At 39.3% G+C, this 26,366-nt stretch overlaps 1 pseudogene; it reads right to left on the bottom strand.

Annotated features, from left to right (window-relative positions):
* Nucleotides 1-1,215: 1,215 nt before the first annotated feature.
* Nucleotides 1,216-3,071, bottom strand: LOC140634731 (serine/threonine-protein kinase 38 pseudogene; annotated as a pseudogene).
* Nucleotides 3,072-26,366: the final 23,295 nt, after the last annotated feature.

Here is a 26,366-nt window from a genome sequence, read left to right as displayed (position 1 = left end):
ATCCCATTTTTCTTTTAGGAATGGCTAAGCCAGGACATACTTTCCTTTCAAGTCGATCTTAACCTCAAGACTGGCAGAAAGCAGATTCCCAGTTGTCGCTTGGCCATGACGCTTTGCCATAGGCAAAATTACCACAGAGGTGCAAATCATACTTTCAGAGTCATCAAAAATCTTAAAATAATGCATTTGTATGGAACCTCCACATTTTTCTGATGCCACAAAATTCCTCTTAAGGTGGTGGCAGGTGTGAAAGAAAAGGCACTTTGTGCTAAAATTCAGAGGGTCTCTCGGGAGAGTGCCACAGCAGAGAGGCCCGGTCAGCCTGAGCAGCAGGCTGCCCTTTAAGTTGGAGAGAAGCAGCCCCCCTGCCCTGCCCTGGAAGGCATCTGCAAAGGAAAAATCAGTTATCATGATTCCAAGGCAAAATGGTTACTTAAATTGGAGAGGACAAATACAAATATCAGAGAGAGAGAGAGAGAGAGAGAGACCAAACACAGTTGCACCAAGGACTGAGGAGGAGCGAGCTTTACAGGGCCCTGCAGGCCAGCTTTCGCCTTCTACTGGGCTGGCTCCTTCACTTCAGAGGAGGTTCCAGAGACGGAGCAGAAACAGCACCTTGGCCAAGAGGGTTCCAGGCCTCCTGCCTCTGCCTGGACTCTCCCTGCTGTGTTCCCAGGAACAAACTGAGTTCCTGCTGACAGCACTTGTGGCTACTGCTGGTCCGCGACAACATCCATCTTAAGGATTTTTAGATCCAGCCATGAAGGGACAGTAAGGGTTTTCCACATGATCTGGGACTCCTTAGCAAAGCCCAGTGGCTTCTGGGTCTTCTGAGAGCGACTATGGATCACGCTAGGATCCCCCACCAACACTCAGAAAAGCAGCATGAGTGTTTTAGATGGACAGGAGACAAATCAGTAGACTGAGGGTCTTTATTCCAGTACCATAAATAAAGTGCACCATGAATGGAGGCTGTGGGGAGCCACTCACCAGAGGCCAAGGTATGGGAGACACTACCCTCACCACACGCTCAGAGGATGGTGGGTCATTTCCTTCAGCCAGAACGCTGGCTGCTGAGGCTTTCATTATTGCTTTATTTCCTTAGTACTACGGAACTTTTAGCTGTAAAGGAGAAATACTTGGTGGGCTTGGCAGAAAGCAGGTCTGTCACAAAAATCACAGAAATTGGCTGATACTCAGTTAAGTGTATGTTACAATCTTAATAATGTTTGATGATGGCTGTTTTTTTTTTTTTTCTCCTTCATTCTGATGAACTTAGGAAAACGAGTTTTTTAAAGAACTCTATCAAATTGGCTCATGAGGCTTCTGAAGAAGTGGTACAGCTGTTTATGGACGACGTAGTAGAAATGGTTGTCTTTGTTCTGCAGGTTTCCAGATGCTTTATGGAAGAGAATCCACTTACTGTTACATTTCAGGAGAGTTTACCATGACATACTGGCGGGTTCCATAAACTTCTTGGAAACTCTTTTCAAAGAGCGTGTGAGAGGAAAACCGTAACGTTGTACAAAGAGCTCTGCTCCATTTAGGATTCTATTTTGAGGACACTATTTAGCTGCTTTCATGTAGGAAGGTATTGCCCCCCGAGCTGTCAGGCCCTCAAAGCACTTGTATGTGTAATTGATGAAGACCCAGTCTTTGTTCTTGTAGTCAGTCTCAGGGTGATTACTTGTAGCCATTACTAGTTGGCTTAAGAATATCAGATTCTGGAAATTCATCCAAGTTTGAGGTATCATCAATGCTTTTGATTTCAATAATATTGCAGCAGGTTTCTCTCTGATATGTTCCCAGTCAACGTCTTCAAAAAAAGAATTACTTTTGATTTCCTCAACTCCAGGGGCTCCAATTCTATGTTCCCACTCAGAGCAGAATCTCAAAATAAGGTCCTTGGCTTTCTCAGAGATAGGAACTTCTGGAGGAAAAGTCAGAGTTTCTTTCTAGTTCATCACCTTCTTATAGGTCTCTTGGGGGTTCTCAGAACAGAAAGGTGGGTACCCGATGAGCATCTCATACATGATCACCCCAAGCGACCACCAATCACAGAGCTTGTTGTACCCGGTCTTCATGAACACCTCAGGAGCAATGTAGTCCGGAGTGCCTACTGTGGAGAAGGCTAGCTGACATCTATTTCTTTTCCAGGTTTCTGCTTTCCTTTTGGAATTCATGTTCTGGAAAGTGAAATCACTGGGGAGGCTGTGGTTCAGATTCCTATAAAATTCTGTCCTATGTGCTTTCTTCAGTCCTGTGCAAAGGCCGAAGTCAGAAAGCTTCACGTGGCCCTTGCTGTCCAGGAGAAGGTTGTCTGGCTTGGTGTCTCTGTGGATGAATCCAAGTTGGTGAATGGAGTCTATGGCTAATACTGTTTCTGCTATATAAAACTGAGTCTGTCAGGGTATCTTTTTTCATTAATGGGGTCATCATGTCCCCTCCAGGCAGGAACTCCATGATTCGGTAGAGGTTTAGCTTATCCTGAAAACTATAGAACATTTTCACAACCCACACACTGTCTGCCTCCCCTAGAATGTCACCTTTCCCACGAATGTGGCCAACCTGCTCTTTTTCAAGCATATCTGCTTTACGGAGTATTTTCATTGCATACACATGCCCTGTATCTTTCTTCTGAACAAGCCGCACCTCACCAAATACCCCTCTGCCTATCACTTTTAAGGACTCAAAATCTTCCAATCCAAGTCTTGTTCTCTTCAAACGAAGAAACTCTGTTTCCTTCCGAGCATGTGCGGATCTCCTCAGTCGCTTCTCTTCATCCTTTAGGCCTCCTTCTTCCATCACTTTTTCTAACTTCTTTTGTCTCATTTCTCGTTCTTCATGTTGAGCGATAAGGTTGCTATAAAAATTCTCCAGTGTCACTTTGGTCATGGTCACTCTTTCCTTTGTGTGATTACTCATGGAGGAACAAGGTGTTGAGCCTGTCATTGCCATGGCAGAGCCCCGGGGAAGAAGGGCTGGGGGCGGCGGACGGCCGCGGACTCCGCCCGGCCAGCGACCTCTCCGACCCGCAGACACGCGAAGCCCCCGCGGCAGCCCCCCACCGACCAGCCAAGACTAGGGGACGCGCAAGGGGCTCCGAGGCTGGGGAAGAAAAGAAAATTGTAACACTGATGGAATTTTTTAATGCATGTAAGCGCAATACATATGACAATTTTAATATAAAGGGAAGAGGAAGATAAAGTAGTTTTAATTACTTGATTTAAAACTTAAACTCTCACTTTAGGTGGTAAAATACTAACTCTAAGTAAACTGTAAAAGGTTAGGTATGTATGTTATAATTCCTAGAACAGTCACTAAAACATACAGAGATAAAAAGTCAAGAGATAAATTAAGACATACTATAAAAATATTGCAATAATCTAAACCATGGCAGAAAATGGCAAATAGAGGAATAAAAACCAGAGAGAGGAAAATCTAAAATAAATAATTAAATAATAGAACCAAACCCAACCATATCAATAGTTCCATTAAAAGTAAGTGGTCTCAATTATACCAACTAAAAGACAAAAATTGTCAGGTTGGAAAACAAAAAGACTCAACTATATGCTATCTACAAGAAATTCACTTTACATATAATCATATTTAAGTTAATGTAAAAAATGGAAAATGAAAAACCATGAAATCACACTAACCAAAGGAAACTGAGAATGGCTATATTGATATCAAAGTGGATGTCAGAACAAGGAATATTACCAGGAAGAAAGAGGGGTCAGAACACTAAGAACACACAACAATCCAGATAATGTATGTAACAAACAACACAGCTTCAAAATACATGAAGTAAAAACTAATAGAACTAAAAGAAAAAAATGTACAAATCCACAGTTATACTTGGAGGCATCAAACATCTCTCAGTAATCAATAGAATAGTAGAAAATCAGTATGGACTAACAAGACTTGAACAATATCATCAATCAGGTTGACCTAAGTAATATTTATAAAGTATTTCACTCAAAAACAGGAGAAAATATATTCTTTTCAAGTGCACATGAAGCATTCACCAAGGTAGATCAGAAGTCAACAAACTATCACCTGGAGGCTAAGTTCAGCCCAGCAGCAGTTAAGTCTTATTGGAACACATCTATGCCTATTTGGTTTCATATTGTCTGTGGCTATTTTTGGTCTACAAAAGCAAGAGAAACTATGTGGCCCTAAATGCAAAAAGTGTTTACTATTTGACACTTTACAAAAACAGTTACCTACCCTTATTCTGAACCATAAGCAAACAGTGAATTTAAAAGAAGAGAAAACACACAAAGTATATTCTCTGACCATAATGGAATCAGATTAGAAATTTATAGTAAAGGTATTTAAACTTTTCCCAAGATTTTGGAAATTAAACAACATCCTTCTAAATAACCCACTGACCAAAGTGGAGGTCTCAAGACAATTTAGAAAATATCTTAAACTAGGGCTCCTGGGAGGCTCAGTCCGTTAAACAGTTTGGCTCAGGTCATAATCTCAGTGTTGTAGGATAGAGTCCTGGGTCAGGCTCCACACTGGGCATGGAGGCATGGAACCTTCTTAAGAATTTCTCTTTCTGGGAGCATCTGGGTTGCTCAGTAGGTTAAGCATCTGCTTTCAGCTCAGGTCATGATCCCAGGGTCCTGAGATGCTCAGCGAGGAGCCTGCTTCTCCCTCTTCACCTGCCCTTTCCCCTTGCTCATGCATGTGTGCACTCTCTCCGTCTCTCTCAAAATAAATAATAATAAAAAAGAGAATCTCTCCCTCTCCCTCTCCCCCCACCTCCCTCTCTTAAAAAAAATTAAACTACATAAATATCTAAATATATAAAAATTTCTGGGAACATACAACTAAAGAGGTGCTTATAGGAAAAGGTATAGCAATAAGTATTTATATTAGAAAAGAATAAAGGTCTCAAATTATATTCTAAGGTTGCATCTTAAGAAACTAAAAAACAAGACCAAATTAAACACAAAGTGAACAGGAGGAAGAAAATAATGAAATTAAGAGTATAAATTAATAATATCAAAAACACAAATATAATAAGGAACATTTATGAAATTAATTTTATTTGAAGATAATTTATAAATCTTCAGCCACACTGAACCAGAAGAAAAGAGAGAGCACACAGATTATCAATATTGGTAATAAAAGAGTAAACATCACTATACATCACTATACATCACTATAGATACATTAAAATACTATGAAGGAGGGAAAAACTGAGAGCTTTTACCCTAAGGTCAGGAAAATGGCAGAGATGTCCACTATCACCACTGCGATTCAACATAGTACTAGAAGTCCTAGCCCCATCAATCAGACAACAAAAAGAAACAAAAGGCATCTTAATTGGCAAAGAAGAAGTCAAACCCTCACTCTTCGAAGACTGCATGATATTCTATATGGAAAGCCCAAAGACTTCACCCCAAAATTGCTAGAACTCCTACAGGAATTCAGCAGAGTGGCAGTATATCAGATCAATGTGCAGAAATCAGTTGTGTTTCTGTACACTAATAATGAGACAAAAGAAAGAGAAATTAAGGAGTCAGTTCCATTTATAATTCAACCAAAAACCATAAGATAGCTAGGAATAAATCTAAACAAAGAGACAAAAGATCTGTACTCAGAAAACTATAGAACACTAATGAAAGAAATTGAGGAAGACATAATAAATGGAAAAATGTTCCATGCTAATGGATTGGAACCTAAAATGCCTATGCCACCTAGAGCAATCTATACATTCAGTGCATTTGCTATCAAAATACCATCAACATTTTTCACAGAGCTGGAACAAATAATCCTAAAATCTGTATGGAACCAGAAAACCCCTGAATATCCAAAGGAATGTTGAAAAAGAAAACCAAAACTGGTGGCGTCACAATTCCAGACATCAAGCTCTATTACAAAGCTGTAATCATCAAGACAGTATGGTACTGGCACAAAAACAGACACAGAGATCAATAGAACAGAATACATAATCCCAAATGGGCCCACAACTCCATGGTCAACTAATTTTCAACAAAGCAGGAAAGAATATCCACTTGAAGAAAAACACTCTCATCAACAAATTGTGTTCGGAAAACTGGACAGCCACATGCAGAAGAACGAAACTAAACCATTTCCTCATACCATACACAAAAATAGACTCAAAACGGATGAAAGACCTAAATGTGAGACAAGAATCCATCAAAATCCTGGAGGAGAACACAGGCAGCAACCTCTTTGGCCTCAGCCACAGCAACTTCTTGCTAGACATGTCTCCAAAGGCAAGGGAAACAAAGGCAAAAATGAGCTATTGGGACCTCATCGAGATAAAATCTTTTGCACGACAAAACCAAAAGACAACTGACAGAATGGGAGGAGATATTTACAAATGACATATCAGATAAAGAGCTAGTATCCAAAATCTATAAAGAATTGATCAACTCAACACCCAAAGAACAAACAATCCAATCAAGAAATTGGCAGAAGACATGAACATACATTTCTCCAAAGAAGACATATAAATGGCCAACAAACACATGAAAAAATGCTCAACATCACTCAGCATCAGGGAAATACAAATTAAAACCACAATGAGATACCACCTCACACCAGTCAGAATGGCTAAAATTAATAAGTCAGGAAATGACAGGTGTTGGCAAGGATGTGGAGAAAGGGAAACCCTCGTACACTGTTGGTGGGAATGCATGGTGGTTCAGCCACTCTGGAAGATAGTATGGAGCTTCCTCAAAAAGTTGAAAATAGAGCTACTGTATGGCCCTACAATTGCACTACTAGGGATTTACCCCAAAGATACAAATGTAGTGATCTAAAGGGCACCTGCACCCCGATGTTTATAGCAGCAATGTCCACAAGACCCAAAGTATGGAAAGAGCTGAGATGTCGGTCAACAGATGAGTGAATAAAGATCGAGTGGTATATATATATATAATATTACTCAGCCACCAAAAAATTGAAATCTTGCCATTTGTAACAACATGGATAGAACTAGAAGAACTAGAGGATATGCCAAGTGAAATAGATCAGTCAGAGAAAGACAATTATCATACAATCTCAATCATATGTGGAATTTAATAAAACAAAGGATCATAGAAAAGAGAGGAAAAAATAAAACAAGATGGAATCAGAGAGGGAGACAAACCATAAGAGACTCTCAACCATAGGAAACAAACTAAGGGTCACTGGAGGGGAGGAAAGTGGGGGGATGGGGTGACCAGGTGATGGGCATTAAGGAAGGCATGTGGCATATGAGCACTGGGTATTATATAAGACTGATGAATCACTGATCTCTACCTCTAAAGCCAATAATACAATATATGTTAATTAATCGAACTTAAATAAAATTTTAAAAAAATTTTAAAGGCTATTAAGGGAATACTAAAAACAATTTCAGGTGCAGACATTCAACAACTTAAATGAAATGGAATGAATCTTTGAAAGACAAACTACCAAAAACCACTCAAGAAGAAATAGGTAACCCAAATATTCAATTATACTCAATAAATTGAATTTGTAGTTTAAAACTTTCCAACAAAGAAAAGCACAGGTCCGGAGGACTTCACTGCTACACTCGACCAAACATTTCAGGAAAAATAAAACCAAATCTATATAATCTCTTCCATAATACAGAATAGGAAGGAAAACCTAACTTATTTTATGAACCCAGCATTTACCCTGATACCAAAACCAGAAAAAGACATTACAAGAGAGAAAAATTACAAGCCAATGTCAATATCCTTCATGAATATGGACATAAATATCCTCAACAAAATAAAATCAAATCCAGAAACATATAAAAAAGATAATATATCATGTAAAAAGAGGGCTTTGTTGCAGGAATTCAAAGATGTTTCTACCCAACAACAGGAGAATACACATATTTTTCAAGTGCACATGGAACATTCATTAACGTATATCAGAAAAAAAAAAAGTATATCAGAAGTCAGCCAACTATTACCTGCAGGCCAAATTCAGCCCACCATCAATTTTTGTAAATAATTGATGACATTTCACCAAAGAATTTCTAAGGATAGCAAATAAGTACATAAAAAGATGCTCTGTATCACAAGTCATTAGGAAAATGAAATACTACTACACACCTAGTAGAATCCTAAAATTTTAAAATAATTGACAATACCAAGCACTGGAACTATCATACATTTCTAGTCAGAAAGCAAAATGGTATAGCCACTTTGGAAAACATTTGGCCATTTCTTACAAATGAACCTTGTCTCCTACCTTAAAAGAAAAAAAAAAAGTTAACTCAAAAGATATCTAAGAATTAAAAGTATAACAAAACCATAAAGCTTTTAGAAGAAATTTAGGAGAAAATGTTTGTGACCTTGTGTTAGGCAAAGAGTTCTTAGATATGACACCAAAACATGGCCAAAAAAAAAAGGGGGGGGGGATAAATTTGACTGTATCAAAGCTAAGAACATTTGTTCTGCAAAAGGCACTATTGAGTAAATAAATAGCCTACTGAATGAAAAAAGGAAATTGATGATTATCTGGTGCAAAGGCTTCAACTTACAGATCAGAAAACTGAAACCCATAGAAAATAAGGACTGGTTTGTCAAACTTACACAACCTACATGCTGATGGAGCCAGAATTTTAGAAATTAAGTCAGAGAAGTAGTTGCAAATTTTAATAATTCACATTGAAATCTCAGCATAGCCTCAATTAAATTGATCAAAGCACTTAAAAGATTGTTAGTCTTAATTTTATATTTTAAAGTCAAATCAGCAACAATATTTAACAACTGCCCTTATTCATTGTCCTAAATATAAATCAGACAAAATCACCTAGAACACTAAAGTGATCAAAAGTAAGATTTTGTATGACCCATCTTATTCCACTTCAACTCTTGTTTCACCCACTTACCACAGCATGTAATTAAACTCATATGCTCCAAATTCCTTTTATGCCCTCTTCAATTTTAATGCCCTCTATAATTTTTCTGAGCTGCCTCATTCATATGAAGGGGATAATAATTTCTACATACAGAGGTCACACATTAATAGCCTTACTTGCATTCATCCTGAAAATCAGTTTTGTCTGAATACATCTATAGAATCCACTGAGTAACCTCAAATACAAGAGAAGGAAGTTCTCCCAAGACAAAATGATTGACCTGCCTGTGTCTGGTCAAAAGGTAGGAAGATTGGAGAGACCGAACTGTGTGTCTGTTTGTCAGGTGACAAGTCATGCCAGAGTCCTTGAGAGGAGGGCTCTAATAAAGAGAGTGCTAAAAAATAACTCATTTCCCCCAAATCTCTGCTACTTCATAGAGAGTACAAAGAATTCTGATTTGAGTCAACCCATGGAACAAAATGGGGATGAAGGGGGCTTTTAGAATTTTTTTATTATTTTTTTAATATTTTATTTATTTATTTGAGAGAGACTGTATCCTTTGCTGTGCAAAAGCTTCTTATCTTGATGAAGTCCCAATAGTTCATTTTTGCTTTTGTTTCTTTTGCCTTCATGGATGTATCTTGCAAGAAGTTACTGTGGCCGAGTTCAAAAAGGGTGTTGCCTGTGTTCTGCTCTAGGATTTTGATGGAATCTTGTCTCACATTTAGATATTTCATCCATTTTGAGTTTATCTTTGTGTATGGTGCAAGAGAGTGGTCTAGTTTCATTCTTCTGCATGTGGATGTCCAATGTTCCCAGCACCATTTATTGAAGAGACTGTCTTTCTTCCAATGGATAGTCTTTCCTCCTTTATCAAATATTAGTTGACCATAAAGTTGAGGGTCCACTTCTGGGTTCTCTATTCTGTTCCATTGATCTTTGTGTCTGTTTTTGTGCCAGTACCACACTGTCTTGATGACCACAGCTTTGTAGGACAACCTGAAATCTGGCATTGTGATGCCCCCAGCTATGGTTTTCTTTTTTAAAATTCCCCTGGCTTTTCGGGGTCTTTTCTGATTCTACACAAATCTTAAAATAATTTGTTCTAACTCTCTGAAGAAAGTCCATGGTATTTTGATAGGGATTGCATTAAACGTGTAAATTTCCCTGGGTAACATTGACATTTTCACAATATTAATTCTGCCAATCCATGAGCATGGAATATTTTTCTTTGTGTCTTCCTCAATTTCTTTCAGAAGTGTTCTATAGTTTTTAGGGTATAGATCCTTTACCTCTTTGGTTAGGTTTATTCCTAGGTATCTTATGCTTTTGGGTGCAATTGTAAATGGGATTGACTCCTTAATTTCTCTTCAGTCTCATTGTTAGTGCATAGAAATGCCATTGATTTCTGGGCATTGATTTTGTATCCTGCCACGCTGCCAAATTGCTGTATGAGTTCTAGCAATCTTGGGGTGGAGGCTTTTGGGTTTTCTATGTAGAGTATCATGTCATCGGCGAAGAGGGAGAGTTTGACTTCTTCTTTGCTAATTTGAATGCCTTTAATGTCTTTTTGTTGTCTGATTGCTGAGGCTAGGACTTCCAGTACTATGTTGAATAGCAGTGGTGAGAGTGGACATCCCTGTCTTGTTCCTGATCTTAGGGGAAAGGCTCCCAGTGCTTCCCGATTGAGAATGATATTTGCTGTGGGCTTTTCGTAGATGGCTTTTAAGATGTTGAGGAAAGTTCCCTCTATCCCTACACTCTGAAGAGCTTTGATCAGGAATGGATGCTGTATTTTGTCAAATGCTTTCTCTGCATCTAATGAGAGGATCATATGGTTCTTGGTTTTTCTCTTGCTGATATGATGAATCACATTGATTGTTTTACGGGTGTTGAACCAGCCTTGTGTCCCAGGGATAAATCCTACTTGGTCATGGTGAATAATTTTCTTAATGTACTGTTGGATCCTATTGGCCAGTATCTTGTTGAGAATTTTTGCATCCATGTTCATCAGGGATATTGGTCTGTAATTCTCCTTTTTGGTTGGGTCTTTGTCTGGTTTTGGAATTAAGGTGATGCTGGCCTCATAGAATGAATTTGGAAGTACTCCATCTCTTTCTATCTTTCCAAACAGCTTTAGGAGAATAGGTATGGTTTCTTCTTTAAACGTTTGGTAGAATTCCCCTGGGAAGCCATCTGGCCCTGGACTCTTGTGTCTTGGGAGGTTTTTGATGAATGCTTCAATTTCCTCCCTGGTTATTGGCCTGTTCAGGTTTTCTATTTCTTCCTGTTCCAGTTTTGGTAGCTTGTGGCTTTCCAGGAATGCGTCCATTTCTTCTAGATTGCCTAATTTATTGGCGTATAGCTGTTCATAATATGTTTTTAAAATCGTTTGTATTTCCTTGGTGTTGGTAGTGATCTCTCCTTTCTCATTCATGATTTTATCAATTTGAGTCTTCTCTCTCTTCTTTTTAATAAGGCTGGCTAATGGTTTATCTATCTTATTAATTCAAAGAACCAACTCCTGGTTCTGTTGATCTGTTCCACAGTTTTTCTGGTCTCGATTTCATTGAGTTCCGCTCGAATCTTTATTAACTCTCGTCTTCTCCTGGGTGTAGGATCTATCTGCTGTTTTTTCTCTAGCTCCTTTATGTGTAAGGTTAGCTTTTGTATTTGAGTTCTTTCCAGTTTTTGAATGGATGCTTGTATTGCGATGTATTTCCCCCTTAGGACTGCTTTTGCTGCATCCCAAAGATTTTGAACGGTTGTATCTTCATTCTCATTAGTTTCCATGAATCTTTTTAATTCTTCCTTTATTTCCTGGTTGACCCTTTCATCTTTTAGCAGGATGGTCCTTAACCTCCACGTGTTTGAGGTCCTTCCAAACTTCTTGTTGTGATTTAGTTCTAATTTCAAGGCATTATGGTCTGAGAATATGCAGGGGACGATCCCAATCTTTTGGTATCGGTTCAGACCCGATTTGTGACCCAGTATGTGGTCTATTCTGGAGAAAGTTCCATGTGCACTTGAGAAGAATGTGTATTCAGTTGAGTTTGGATGTAAAGTTCTGTAGATATCTGTGAAATCCATCTGGTCCAGTGTATCATTTAAAGCTCTCGTTTCTTTGGAGATGTTGTGCTTAGAAGACCTATTGAGTGTAGAAAGCGCTAGATTGAAGTCACCAAGTATAAGTGTATTATTATCTAAGTATTTCTTCACTTTGGTTATTAATTGATTGATATATTTGGCAGCTCCCATATTCGGGGCATATATATTGAGGATTGTTAAGTCCTCTTGTTGGATAGATCCTTTAAGTATGATATAGTGTCCCTCTTCATCTCTCACTACAGTCTTCGGGGTAAATTTTAGTTTATCTGATATAAGGATGGCTACCCCTGCTTTCTTTTGAGGACCATTCGAATGGTAAATGGTTCTCCAACCTTTTATTTTCAGGCTGTAGGTGTCCTTCTGTCTAAAATGAGTCTCTTGTAGACAGCAAATAGATGGGTCCTGCTTTTTTATCCAGTCTGAAACCCTGCGCCTTTTGATGGGGTCATTAAGCCCGTTCACGTTCAGAGTTACTATTGAGAGATATGAGTTTAGTGTCATCATGATATCTATTCAGTCCTTGTTTTTGTGGATTGTTCCACCGAACTTCTTTTTAAAGGGGAATTTTAAGAGTCCCCCTTAAAATTTCTTGCAGAGCTGGTTTGGAGGTCACATATTCTTTCAGTTCCTGTCTGTCTTGGAAGCTCTTTATCTCTCCTTCCATTTTGAATGAGAGCCTTGCTGGATACAGTATTCTTGGTTGCATGTTCTTCTCCTTTAGGACCCTGAATATATCCTGCCAGCCCTTTGTGGCCTGCCAGGTCTCTGTGGAGAAGTCTGCTGTTACCCTAATACTCCTCCCCATAAAAGTCAGGGATTTCTTGTCTCTTGCTGCTTTAAGGATCTTCTCTTTATTTTTGGAATTTGCAAGCTTCACTATTAAATGTCGAGGTGTTGAATGGTTTTTATTGATTTTAGGGGGGGATCTCTCTATTTCCTGGATCTGAATGCCTGTTTCCCTTCCCAGATTAGGAAAGTTTTCAGCTAGAATTTGTTCAAATACGTATTCTGGCCCTCTGTCCTTTTCGGCGCCCTCGGGAACACCAATTAAATGTAGGTTTTTCTTCCTCAGGCTATCGTTTATTTCCCTTAATCTATCTTCATGGTCTTTTAATTGTTTGTCTCTTTTTTCCTCAGTCTCCCTCTTTGCCATCATCTTGTCTTCTATGTCACTCACTCGTTCTTCCACCTCGTTAACCCTCGTCGTTAGGACTTCTAGTTTGGATTGCATCTCATTCAATTGATTTTTAATTTCTGCCTGATTAGCTCTAAATTCTGCAGTCATGAAGTCTCTTGAGTCCTTTATGCTTTCTTCTAGAGCCACCAGTAGCTGTATAATAGTGCTTCTGAATTGGCTTTCTGACATTGAATTGTAATCCAGATTTTGTAACTCTGTGGGAGAGAGGACTGTTTCTGATTCTTTCTTTTGAGGTGAGGTTTTCCTTCTAGTCATTTTGCTCAGTGCAGAGTGGCCAAAAAGCAAGTTGTATTGGGAAAAGGAGAAAAAGAGAGGAGAGAAAGAAGGAAAGAAAAGAGAAAGAGAAAAAGAAAAGGAAGAAAAAAAGAAAAAAAAGAAGAAAAAGAGAAAGAAAAAGAAAGGAAAAAAAAGGTTGGGGGGAGGAAACACATAAAAAAGCGAAACAAAACAAAACAAAACAACAACAACAACAACAACAACAACAAACCACGGGGGAGTATCTTCTGATTCTGTGTTCTTTAAGTCCCTTGGCTTCCCCTGGAACTGGTCCGTCTAGCTGGTCTTCTGGGGGAGGGGCCTGTTGTGCTGATTTTCAGGTGTTAGCAGTTGGGGGAGCTGCTGTGCCACTGCCTGGTGCAGGGCTCAGTGGGGGTTGTTTACCCCGTGAGGCCGCAGGAGGAACAACCCCCGTGGCGGGGCCAGCTCTGGAGCCCTGGAGTCAGCCCCCGCAGTAACCCCAGAGCTCTCCGTCTGCAGGGCCTGGAGGCTCCGGGGCGGGGCCGCTGATCTGCTCAGCTCCGGGCAGGAGCGTCCTCGCTGTCCTGGGCCCTCCCGGCCTCTGCCTGTCCCGGGGGAGGCCGGATCCTGGGCTGTGTCCCGGCGCCCTGTGCTCCGGAGCCTGCGCTGTTGGATTCACGCTCCCGCCCCGCAGCCCCCTCCGCGGAGCCGCCCCCGAGCCCCTCCGAGCTGCTCCGGGTCCCGCCGTGCGCGCTGCAGCCCTTAGGGAGCTCGGCGCACTCTCCCGGCGCGCAGTTGCTCTGTTACTGTCCCGGGGAGCCCGAGGGCATCCCCGCCCTCCTGGGTCCTGCTCCAACTCCCTGCGAGCCCCTTTCCCCCGGGAAGGTCGGTGCAGCTCCTGCTCCTCCGGGACGGGGCTCTCCTGTCCTGGGGACACTCGCCCCGGCCTCAGCCCGGCTCCTCGCGGGGCCCCTCCCCCTTGGAGGCCTTTTGTTTCTTTATTTCTTTTTCCCCGTCTTCCAACCTTGATAGAAGCGCGAACTCTTCTCACTGTAGCATTCCAGCTGGTCTCTTTTTAAATCTCAGGCCGAATTCATAGATTTTCAGGATAATTTGAAGGTTTTCTAGGTAATTTGGTGGGGACAGGTGACTTTGGGACCCTACTCTTCTGCCACCTTGCCCCTCCCCTAACCCCTACTTTCCATCTTAAGTTCCCCTTAACTTTTCCAGACTCATCTTGTCGGCTCTACTTAGCTTGTTAAGGTAAAAATTACTAATTTGTTAGAAAATCCCAGTTCCCAGAACCTGGTTCTGCTTCCTAAGCTTCCAAGAGGTATATACTTATTTCCAAACTCATCAGACATATATATAGTGTTTTTTTCTTATACATACATACCTATAATAAAGTTTAACTAGGCACACGGCATGAGATTAACTATTATTGTTAATTTCTATCGTAAAATAGAAAAATCACGGGGTGCTTGGGTGGCTCAGTCGATCAAGTGACTGACTCTTCATTCCCGCTCAGGTCATGATCTCAGAGTTGTGAAATCGAGCCCTGTATCATGTCAGGGCTCAAGAATATGTCTCTCTCCCTCTGCCCTCCACTCTCCACCCCACATGCACTCACACACACTCTCTTTCTAAAAAATAATGACAATAAATAAATTAGTAAAATAGAAAAATTATTACAATTTACTATGATAAAAGTTATGGGAGTGTGGCCTGCCAAAATATCTTATTGCACTGTACTTACCTTCCTTTTTTTTTTTTTTTTTTGTATTCACCCATCTTGTGATGATGTGAGATGTTAAAAGCCTACAAGAGGAGGTTAAATCAAGTGGATGGTGCAGACATTTTGATGTAGTATTAGGCAACTATTGACCTTCTCACGATTTGTCAGAAGGAGGATCATCTGCTTCTTGACCGTGCTCAACTGACCGGGTAACTGAAACCACAGAAGCAAAACCACAGTTAAGGGGAGACTCCTCTACCTACAATTGCCACTAGGTAGCACCAGTGAGCCAAGAGTGTATGCAGGGGCAGGAACGAAATGGAAAGAAATAGAAGAAAAGGAGGAATGGATATAACCAACATTGGTTGAATATTTACTTGTTCTTTTTTTTTTTTTAAGAGAAAGACAGAGAGAGGAGTGGAGAGAGAGAGGAGAGAGAGAGAGAGCACCCAAGGAGGGGTAGAGGGAGAGAAAGAATCTCAAGTAGCCTCTACGCTCATCACAGAGCCCAAAATGAGACTCAGTCTCACAACCCTGAGATCATGAACTGAGCTGAAATCAAGAATCAGATACTTAACCAACCGAGCCACCCAGGTGCCCCTGTTTACTTGTTCTTCATAGCAGCTTTATATGAGATGAGTATCAGCCCGATAGGAGAGAGAGAAATGTGCCCTCTCATTTCACATTATGATACTCCACACATATCTTCAGAATGTAATTTTCCAAGATCTCAATTTAATGTCTCAATATCCCTGAGGGGGAAATACATGTAGTCATCAGACAAGTGATTAAGACATTGAAAATGAGGGCAGATGAAATATTTATCAACATACATTTTTAAATACAAGTTGTTGCACTATTGTTCTACCCACTGTATAAATTTCAACTTGTGCCTCGTTCCACCTCTATCACAGTCATGTAAGCCAAGCTTGAAAATCAGATATTCTTTAACACCTCCTCCCTTGAATAGTAAAGAAGAATATAGTTCCCCACAATCACAGCACTAGCTAAGATTCAAATCCAGATCTGCCTGACTTCAAAGCCTTTGGTCTTTAAATTAAAACACAAAACTGGCAGACAGGATCCCCAGATCATGGCTAGAACTTTACATAAGTTTTCCTAGGGGGCCAAAGGAAGAAAAAGTCCTCTTTATTTCTGGAAATAATTCATCTGAACTTCACATCTGCCTGACAGAGTCTAACAGACTCCACCCAGCAAGTCAGACACAGAGCTAAGGCAGAAATCCAGTTCTCCAGACTTGCTACATAAGAGATGCTGGCATTTCAGAAGGAAGAAGAAAAGGTGAGGTGGCACTTTGAGGCAGAGACAGTGAGTCCAAGATGACACCAACATAATGATCATCGCTACTATTTATCTAGTCCTTCGAAGAGTTGGCACTGTTGGTCAGCTGGCATCATTTTCTCCCTTCCTTCTGCAACTATATGGATAGTTTCCTTTGGGAAATTGCCTCTCCTATACCTTTTGCATGACGGTTGATAGGGACTTTATCCCCACCTCTTAGAAATGACTCTGATGTCTATCATCCCACCCCTTTGACCCAGTAATTGTTCAGAGTGCATACACAAGCCAATTCAGGCATTTGAGGCATAAGATGACATTTGCTGAGTACTTTTTTGGAAAAAAAAAGGTTCTTCTTTCTTCCACGGAACTACCAGAAGAGAAACTCCCCACTTTGAGATAGTGGGATATAAGCGTGTAAGGTTAGAACTGCCACAACCATTATTGTTTCTTCCCCGAGGCAAGACGGCCTGAGAGAATACACCAAGAGTATCATAAAGAAATGGAACTCAAGGCCTAATGACATTGTAAGTGTCTGGATCAAACATTTGAAGCTAGACCTACTTCAAGACCACAGATACACAAGCCAATACACTCCCTTTAAGCTAGCTTGAGTTTTCTGTTTTTCACAACCAAAGGCATCTAAACTGTTAGTAGAAGTACTAGTATTATCTCCGTTTTAAAGGTAGGAAGATGGGTATTTAGAAAATTATCCAATGTCATACCATTTGTAAAAAAAATTTGACCCAGAGCTCTCTGGCTGCAAAATCTTAACTATTAATCACATATCATAGCCTTCATGCCCCAACATTCCAAAGGGAGGGAAATACCTGTTTCCCTCTGGCTTTAGTGAGGAGCAGGTCCTAAATTCTTTCCCTTAATCATCACACTTTCATATCTCCTCATCTAAACGCATACTCTCAGGACTAAGATGTGACTACATTGACAAAATGAACTCACAGGAGCAAATAAGATGGTTCTATTTGATTTCAGAGGGGAGATACTAGAATGACTCCCAGCCCAGGAACTGATCACACATATTCACTGAGAATTTTCTATTTTTTTTCCTTTACCTAGATGCAGTCATTTATGGATCTCTGGTGACATCACAGAAATACTTGTCTAGTCATTGACATTTCTGGGCAAAGCAGAGTCCAAGCAAAGAATGTGACAATGTGGCCTTGTAAACATACTGCTCATAGTACACTTGTCAACAAGGTCAGAGGTTGATCACAAACAAACCCATAGCATCATTGAGCCACTTGCATGATAGCATTTTGGAACTTCTCTCTCTCTACTCAGATTCCACCTGGAAAAGATCCTCAAATGTCCCCAGGCTCAGCTATACTCAGATTACTCTCTGACCACTTAACCAAACCTATAAAATTACCCAAGGTGGAACTGCAGGACTTAATAATCCAAAAGCAAACAAATGGACAAACAAATAAACAAAAAAACCTTGGAGGCAGAGGTGGAGGATGGGAAAGAAAAATCATCCAAATATTTCCCAGTGACTTTCCAGTGGGATCCACCAGAAAGATTTTCCAAAATATCATCTCACAAAGTAAGATGGCAATAAGAGGTTATGCGTGCCTCTTGGAAGCTAAACTCTTTAGTCTCTGTGATGGAAATATTCTCACTCTCAAACTTGTTATTCACTTTACCTTTTTTTTTTTTTTTCACTATCACTCTGACCTTTTCTATCTTCTTTTAAACACATCGCCTCATGGCCTCCCTGCTGTACATAGCCTCTGCAGTTGATGGAATTTGAAAGGTATACCCCAGCAGCTGGGCTTTTGATGTGGGCTTTGTTACATGGTTTTTTCATTGACTATTCAAAATAATTTCAACTATCTTTTTCAATCATTATGTTTGGTTTCCTTTTGTATTTTAGAATAGGTCTCCTCAGACCATGGCAAAACATAGTAAGTCTCTGTACATCTTCCCACCATATTACAGTGATTTAAGTCACAGGGAGGGAGAGGAGTGACCCTCCTCTCTCATAGAAAACCCTGTAGAGTAATGAGTAGAGGAAGATTGAAAAATAAGGCTTTAAGTGGCACCAACACAGTTTATGACAAGAGGAGAGTAAATAGCGCCTTTGGTGGGGCGAGTGGCCTTAGACATGGCTCTAGGAGGTAAGTCCAAAAGTCTACAAAAGAGTAACTTAATCCTCACATAGACTTATACTCTGTAGAGAATAGTTACTATAGTATATTAAGTACTGAATAATGAGTATCAGTTAAATTATGAGTATCAGTTGACTCAAAGAATAACTTTTGTAACACTGGAAGTATGTTGTGTCTGCTGGGTGGCCCTTGGGACTATTCTGATCGTACCTCTCTGTAGAGCCCTACTCTGCTGACGAAGCAACTAACTGATGTTTTAGACATGCTGCTGAGGTGTCTCCCTGGAGGTACACAGGGGAAACCATCAATAGAGGTCACTGCTGTTGAGCCTCTAAGTCCCTAGATGGTCAGTGAAGAGGTGATCCTATGGGAACAAACTTAGAAGAAGACAGGGGTGGACACTTTCTTAGAATCACAGTGTTTACACTAAGTAGGCTTAGAAGTCACTTAGCTCAAACCCTCATTTTCTAGCTGACGCAAAGGGTAAAGTAATATGACTAAGGTCACAACCCTAGTATATTAGAGACCAAGGAACAAAACCTAAACCCATCATTTTCCCACCATGATTTGCTTCTTTTCATCAGTTTCACAAATTTCTATAAATCATATTATGAGACTGAATTTCCTAAAACATAGTTTCAAGGTTTATAAAACAACTTGGGGTCAACAAATAAAACCTCCCTTGCTGGAATCTCCTCTATAACATAGCTCTTAATCGCTGTCCTATTTGTGCTTGAATCATTTCGATGGTGGTGAACTTATTATGCTCCAAAGCAAAATATTCTGTATACAGAAAATTTGAATTGATTAAAAAACATTCTTCCTTTTATTGAGGAGAAAACTGTGTCCTTGTAACTTTCACCCATGGGCTCTAGTCTTGCCATTGGGGTCATGTGGGGCAAAACTAAATCTTCTTATGTCACAATCCTTTAGTTACTTGAAGATGTCTATAATGCTTCCTGTTACTCTACTCTTCTCCAGGTTGCATGTACACTCTAGTTCTTTCACTCTACATATCTAAGGATTCCATATCTCATCAGGCATCCTAATAAGTCTCTGCTAGATATGCCAGTTTGTCCAGGACACTCTCATATGGGACTTGCTGAAGTAAGCACTGAGCTCCAAGTATAGTCTACTACAACAGAAAGAAGATCATCTCCCTTATTCAACAGAGCAGCCCCTTGAACCACATTTAGGTCAGCAATATCTAGCTGCTCTTTCCACTTTCCCTCCAAAGCCTTTACCCTAAAAAGGTAAAAATATTTAAATTTATAATCTACTGGACTAATATTGAGTTGTCCTTAGCAATATTCCAATTCTAGCCTAACTAAATCCAAATGAGCAGAGCAGATCAGGCAGTCTATGGAGATCATAAAAAAAAAAAAAAAAAAATGGAAGCCAGTCAATTGCCAGTTACGATAGACTCTCATCAGTTTTTCATAGTTAAAAGTTGCTCCAATTGGGCTATTGATAAACGAAGTAATTGCTCAAAGAACCTGTGAACATTATGAAATACAAGAAGTAACTAAGGGTGATGCTTCAATTTCTGCGTATTTATTAAAGTATGAGCAGATACCCATCTTTGAGCATGACCCAGGCAATGTATATAGGAAGATGGATGCTGGTAGACTTCGCAATGTCCCTTCCAGCTAATTTACAGATACTAAATTTGTTAAATCACACTTCGGGACACTATACTTTGAAGTGATGCTGTAACATTAAGCCAAAAAAATAACAAATTAGTGATGTGGATCAATTAATTCTTAGGACCAAGAATCTACCCTGAAAAAAATATGAAAGTAGACCATTCAGATGACTGATAAGGAGCTATCATCAATCTGAAAGAGATGGTTTCAATAATTCATTTTTGCTTTTGTTTCTCTTGCCTTCATGGATGTATCTTGTAAGAAGTTGCTGTGGCCAAGTTCAAAAAGGGTGTTGCCTGTGTTCTCCTCTAGGATTTTGATGAAATCTTGTCTCACATTTAGATCTTTCATCCATTTTGAGTTTATCTTTGTGTATGGTGCAAGAGAGTGGTCTAGTTTCATTCTTCTGCATGTGGATGTCCAATGTTCCCAGCACCATTTATTGAAGAGACTGTCTTTTTTCCAGTGGACAGTCTTTCCTGCTTTGTCAAATATTAGTTGACCATAGAGTTGAGGGCCCATTTCTGGATTCTGTATTCTGTTCCATGGATCTATGTGTCTGTTTTTGTGCCAGTACCACACTGTCTTGATGACTACAGCTTTGTAGTACAACCTGAAATCTGGCATTGTGATGCCCCCAGCTATGGTTTTCTTTTATAATATTCCCCTGGCTATTCGGGGTCTTTTCTGATTCCACACAATTCTTAAGATGATTTGTTCCAACTCTCTGAAGAAAGTCCATGGTATTTTGATTGGGATTGCATTGAACGTGTAAATTGCCCTGGGTAGCATAGAGATTTTCACAATATTAATTCTTCCAATCCATGAGCATGGGATATTTTTCCATCTCTTTGTGTCTTCCTCAGTTTCTTTCAGAAGTGTTCTGTAGTTTTTAAGGTATAGGTCCTTTACCTTTTTGGTTAGGTTTATTCCTAGGTATCTTAGGAATTGTATTGAACTCCAATAAAAAGAAATTTAAAAAAAATGAAACAGATGGTTTCTCCAGGATTTAGTCCTCTTTCTTTTTTTTTTTTGTCTTCTTTTCTTTAAATTACAATGGTCCCCCCAAAATGGCCACTGTCTAAGTTAAATGCTCTCTAGCCAGTTTTTAAATTACTGAAATATCAGTGAAAATACTTTTCTTTTTTTAAAATTATTTTTGGAGTTCAATTTGCCAACATATAGCATAACACCCAGTGCTCATCCCGCCAAGTGCCCCCCTCAGTGCCCATCACCCAGTCACCCCCGCCCCCCGCCCACTTCCCCTTCCACTACCCCTTGTTCATTTCCCAGAGTTAGGAGTCTCTCACGTTTTGTCACCCTCACTGATATTTTCACTCCTTTCCCTTTATTCCTTTTCACTAATTTTTATATTCCCCAAATGAATGAGACCATATAATGTTTGTCCTTTTCTGATTGACTTATTTAACTCAGCATAATACCCTCCAGGTATTTTTCATGTGACAAGTCCATAGCAATGTGTCTAATAGTAAGATAACCTGAATGGTGGTAGAAGAATCCAGCTCTGTGTGATTTTAAATGTTCGCTTTGTAGATGAAAGAGATCAAAGAGAGACTCTAAAACCATCAATTATTTTGGCTTCCAGAAAAAAGAGAACAATTTTCAAAGTCTAGTGTTATGTTTTTAAATTTTATTGTATTTTTACTAGAGGGAGGTTCATATAGTTTCCTTCCATCTTGTGCATTTCATTGTGTGTTCAAACAGAACCATATCCATCTAAATGATTTATATTTAAGGATGCTTTGTTTCTGATCATGGTGTGTGAAATATGATCAGAGTGATGGCTGGGTAAGGAGAGATCTTTTTAGTGTAGTTTGGAATGACCTGGGAATTAACAGAAATACCATGGACTAAAAATAGCATGGAAAAGTGCTCTATAACCTTTCTGTGGTGAATGAGGTTGTTTTGTACTGCTTAATTCATGCCTCACAGAATGTCTTCATGAAATGGAAAAATGGAGTTTTATACCAGCAAAAGTAAATCTTGCTGGGGAAAAAAAACAATACACTACAGACCATGTTTTTGAAAACCAATATAAATTATGTGGAAGTTGGTTTTATAGCTCTTTCTCTCAGATAATATAAACATACTTTAAAATCTAGACTTCTGAGCAGCCCGGGTGGCTCAGCAGTATAGCGCCGCCTTCTGCCCAGGGCCTGATCCTGGAGTCCGGGGGATCAAGTCCTACGTCGGGCTCCCTGCATGGAGCCTACTTCTCCCTCTGCCTGCGTCTCTGCCTCTCTCTCTCTCTCTCTGTGTGTGTGTGTGTGTGTCTCATGAATAAATAAATAAAATCTTTACAAAAAATAAAATAATAAAATAAAATAAAATAAAATAAAATAAAATAAAATAAAATAAAATAAATAAAATACAGACTTCTGCCTATCACTCAAGAATGATCAGTAGATACCCCTGGGTAAAAATCTCCTCCAACACAGTCACATTATCAGGATCAGCAGGAGAGCTTACTTCTATTGCTTCTCTTTCTTGGAAACCAAAGAGAATAGCATAAGGTCTCTGCAAATTAAGTATGCTGCCTACTATGTTTCCTTGCTAATAACTGTCTAATAATAACAAAACGAAGAAAACATTTAACCTGTTGCTCGGCCAAATAACAAAATCCCCAAATTCCAGTGCAGTGTGAATATTTATGAATGAAAGAACAGACTTTCTTGCCTCCCTGAGGGGGAAAGTAGAGAGAGCAGAATTAGATTTAATTAGCAAGAATCAACCAAGTTTTTCTCTCATCAAAATCAATGGCTCTCCAACATTAAGGGGCATTGGAATCACTTGGAAAGCTAGTTAAAATGCAGTCCTGGGTCCCACAAGATTTTGGTTGAGTAGGGTTACAAAGGCCCTAAAAACTGCAATTGAAACAAACATCATACATGGTCCTTGGTCCACATTTTTTGAGACAACCCATTTTAGAAGTCCCATCTCTTTCCCCATACTCACAGAACAGCTCCAAATAACCCATGTAAGTGATGAAATAAATTGTCAGCACAAATAAGGATTATTTTCCTTTTTCTTCTTCCTCTATTCCTCCTCTCAGTATTACTTCTCCTCACTACTCTCTCTGCTTTCCCTCTTTTTCACCATTTTCTTCCCTTCTGCCTTTGCAGCTACAAATCATGGGCTAGCAGAAGAAATGGTAAAGAAGAAAAGGCTTCACTTGTCTTGAGTTTCTGGGCACAGACTATGATATGTTGGTGTCCTTCTTAAATTCAAGAATTTTCCATGAGTAGAGTATTGATGACACAACTTCCTAATTTTACAGATGCGTGACTTCCTCTTTTCTTTTTGCATTGCTGAAAGCTTTGGAATCTACACAAGGCAATAAATTGGAGAAGTAAAAGGAAAGGAAATTAAGCCTTGTCTATTTTATTTATTACTTGTTAGCAGTTCAGAGAAAGATTCACAAGGAGAATGAAGGCTAGAGAACAAGAATATCAAGAACAAATTTTCTCACTCATTTTTCCATTTATTCTAACAGCAACAACTATTTCATCTTTTTTGCCAGGGCGTGCGATAAAAATTAAATAAAACATAGTTTTCACTGTTGTTGAAGAGTTGTTTCAGAAATCAAAGAAAATCAAAACATTGGAAAATATTTTCATAATATAACCCCAACTAAGTTTTTCGTTAATCTAAAGCTAATGGACCTCCCTTCATTCACAACGAATATATTTACGTAAGTCATTCAATCTTAGTTAGGCTGACTCCTACCATGCTTCCAGCAAACATAAATGAAGATGGGTTAGTTCACCTAGTTTCATTTCTATATGTCTTTAGCTATTAACCTGGTGTCCTGAGATTCCAAAGCAGTCCAAGAACTGGGATGGGAAAAAAAATGCATCTTGATTCTCACTAACTTCGATCTGGTATGTAGCATATTTTTATTTTAAGAATACAGGAAATAAACCACAGTAGTATTAGCAGTATCTGTGATAGCTAATAGAAATCATATACATTTTTCTGATCATATTACAGTTTTAAAATTATGTTGAAATAGCATTTACATTCATTGCTCTATTAAACTATGGTAGTTTGTAGATCAGTTGATATAACTTATTACTTAATGTGTTAATATATATTAATCTATTATAATTTTTCAAATATGTTGATATCTGTACTTCAACGTGATTGACTTCTTTATAGTCCTATATGCATTCCTTCCTGTATGTAGACTATTATTTTAAAAAGAAGTCCATTGCAAGGGTGCCTGAGTGGCTCAGCCAGGCACTGGCTCAAGAGAGCCAGGCACTCTTTCTTTTGGCTCAAGTCATGGTCTTGGAGTAAGATCGAGCCCTATGTTGGGCTCTGCACCCATCTAGGAGTCTGTTCAAGATTCTCTCTCCCTAAAATGAGTGAAAATATCAGTGATGGTGACAAAACATGAGAGACACCTAACTCTGGGAAATGAACAAGGGGTAGTGGAAGGGAAGGTGGGCGGGGGGTTGGGGTGACTGGGTGATGGGCACTGAGGGGGGCACTTGGCAGGATGAGCACTGGGTGTTATGCTATATGTTGGCAAATTGAACTCCAATAAAAATTTTTTTTTTAAAAAAAGGATTCTCTCTCCCTCCCCTTGGCCCATTCCCAGTTTGCACATGCACACGCCCACCCTCTAAATAAATAAATAAATAAATAAATAAATAAATAAATAAATAAAATCTTTTTAAAAAATAAAATAAGAAGACGCCCATAGCATAAGAAAGTTAAGAATTCCAGCAACTTCTCAATTCTGTGTCAAATTAAATAATCTTTAAACACAGCATCTTAGCTTAGGTCTCCATATGAATATGTTCAATGACTACAACTTAATATTATGTCCTTGGATTTTTCATGATCATGGATGTAAAAGACATTTACCCACAGAATACCCTGCTGACATGCCCATATCTCTTTACATCATCCTTTATGAAGCCCACTAATTTCTCTTCAGAATTCAATGCCAAAAAATATACTTCAAATAGAGTTGTATGATTCTCTTTATCAAATAACAAGAACTATGTCTCTTTTTGTGGGTTTTCCTAGTTGTTGTTTGCTAAGGCTGCCAGGAGGATAGAGCTAAATGTAGTATCTGATATAACTGACAATATCATTCCAGTTTTGGTGTAAAACTATCTCTCTTCTCTTAAAATAGTTCCTGCTATACTGCTTTAGCTGTCCTGTGCTATAGGGTTTTTTTTTTAATTACAAGTTGATATGAAACATTTTTTGAAGTAGGAAGAGTGAGAATTAGGAACAAATTGTTCTTAATGGCTTTGAAGAATATGGAAGTCCTTTCCTCTAGATATTGGCTGAGTTCTCTCCTATCCTGGGGAAAGGAAGATCTTTAATAAGATCTTTATTTTCTCAATCTAACCTCCAGAAGCTTTCTGAGTCATTAGCATTCATCAGCACTATAACCCTAATCAACTGCTAGAAATGAAGGAACTTCTGTACCGGATGTTATAAACTGTTATGGGGGCCTAGGCGAGCCATGCCCACCACAGAAAGATTCCACCAGTCTTAATAGAAATAAGCTGTCCCATGACATCCCAGTGATTCAATTCTCCCAAGCATTAATGAGCAGTTATGCAAATATTCATGAATTGTGGAAGGACTTTGCCTTTTACGGAGTTACTCACCAAACCAGTATCTGATTTTTTTAATTGATGTAATTGCCACCTACTCATCACCCTATTCTTCCCTCTCCCATCCTCACTCCCATCCCATCACAATCTAGGTTCACTCACCTCATGGAATCTCCCAGAAGCTTCCCAAGGTTTCCCAAAGGCTTCCAGGAAAATAAAAGGAATTGAGGTTCTGAGAGAAGTGTGAACCCATGTGGGTCACTTTAAACTAGGAATAAGACTCCTTGAGACTTTACTCTGAATGAAGTACCCATTGTCTCCACCCACTAAATGTTGATTTTGGCCTGACTCACTGCTATTGAAAGGAAGTAATTAATTTTTTTAGTGAGTTCCTGATAAAGAATAAGGAGAGCTGAGTGGTCTAACTTCAGTTCTGCCTTTGACCTTCTGAAGACCCTAGGCATATTTTACTCATTGGTTTCTCAACAGGTGCTAAATGACTGTGTTACTCCTTACAAAATACTCTGATTTCTTAGGAGAAAAAATGTAACCACAACCTACACAAGGCT

Source organism: Canis lupus, chromosome 6, assembly GCF_048164855.1.
Source record: "Canis lupus baileyi chromosome 6, mCanLup2.hap1, whole genome shotgun sequence".
Taxonomy (NCBI): Eukaryota; Metazoa; Chordata; class Mammalia; order Carnivora; family Canidae; genus Canis; species Canis lupus.
This window is presented reverse-complemented; position numbering and strand designations above follow the sequence as displayed.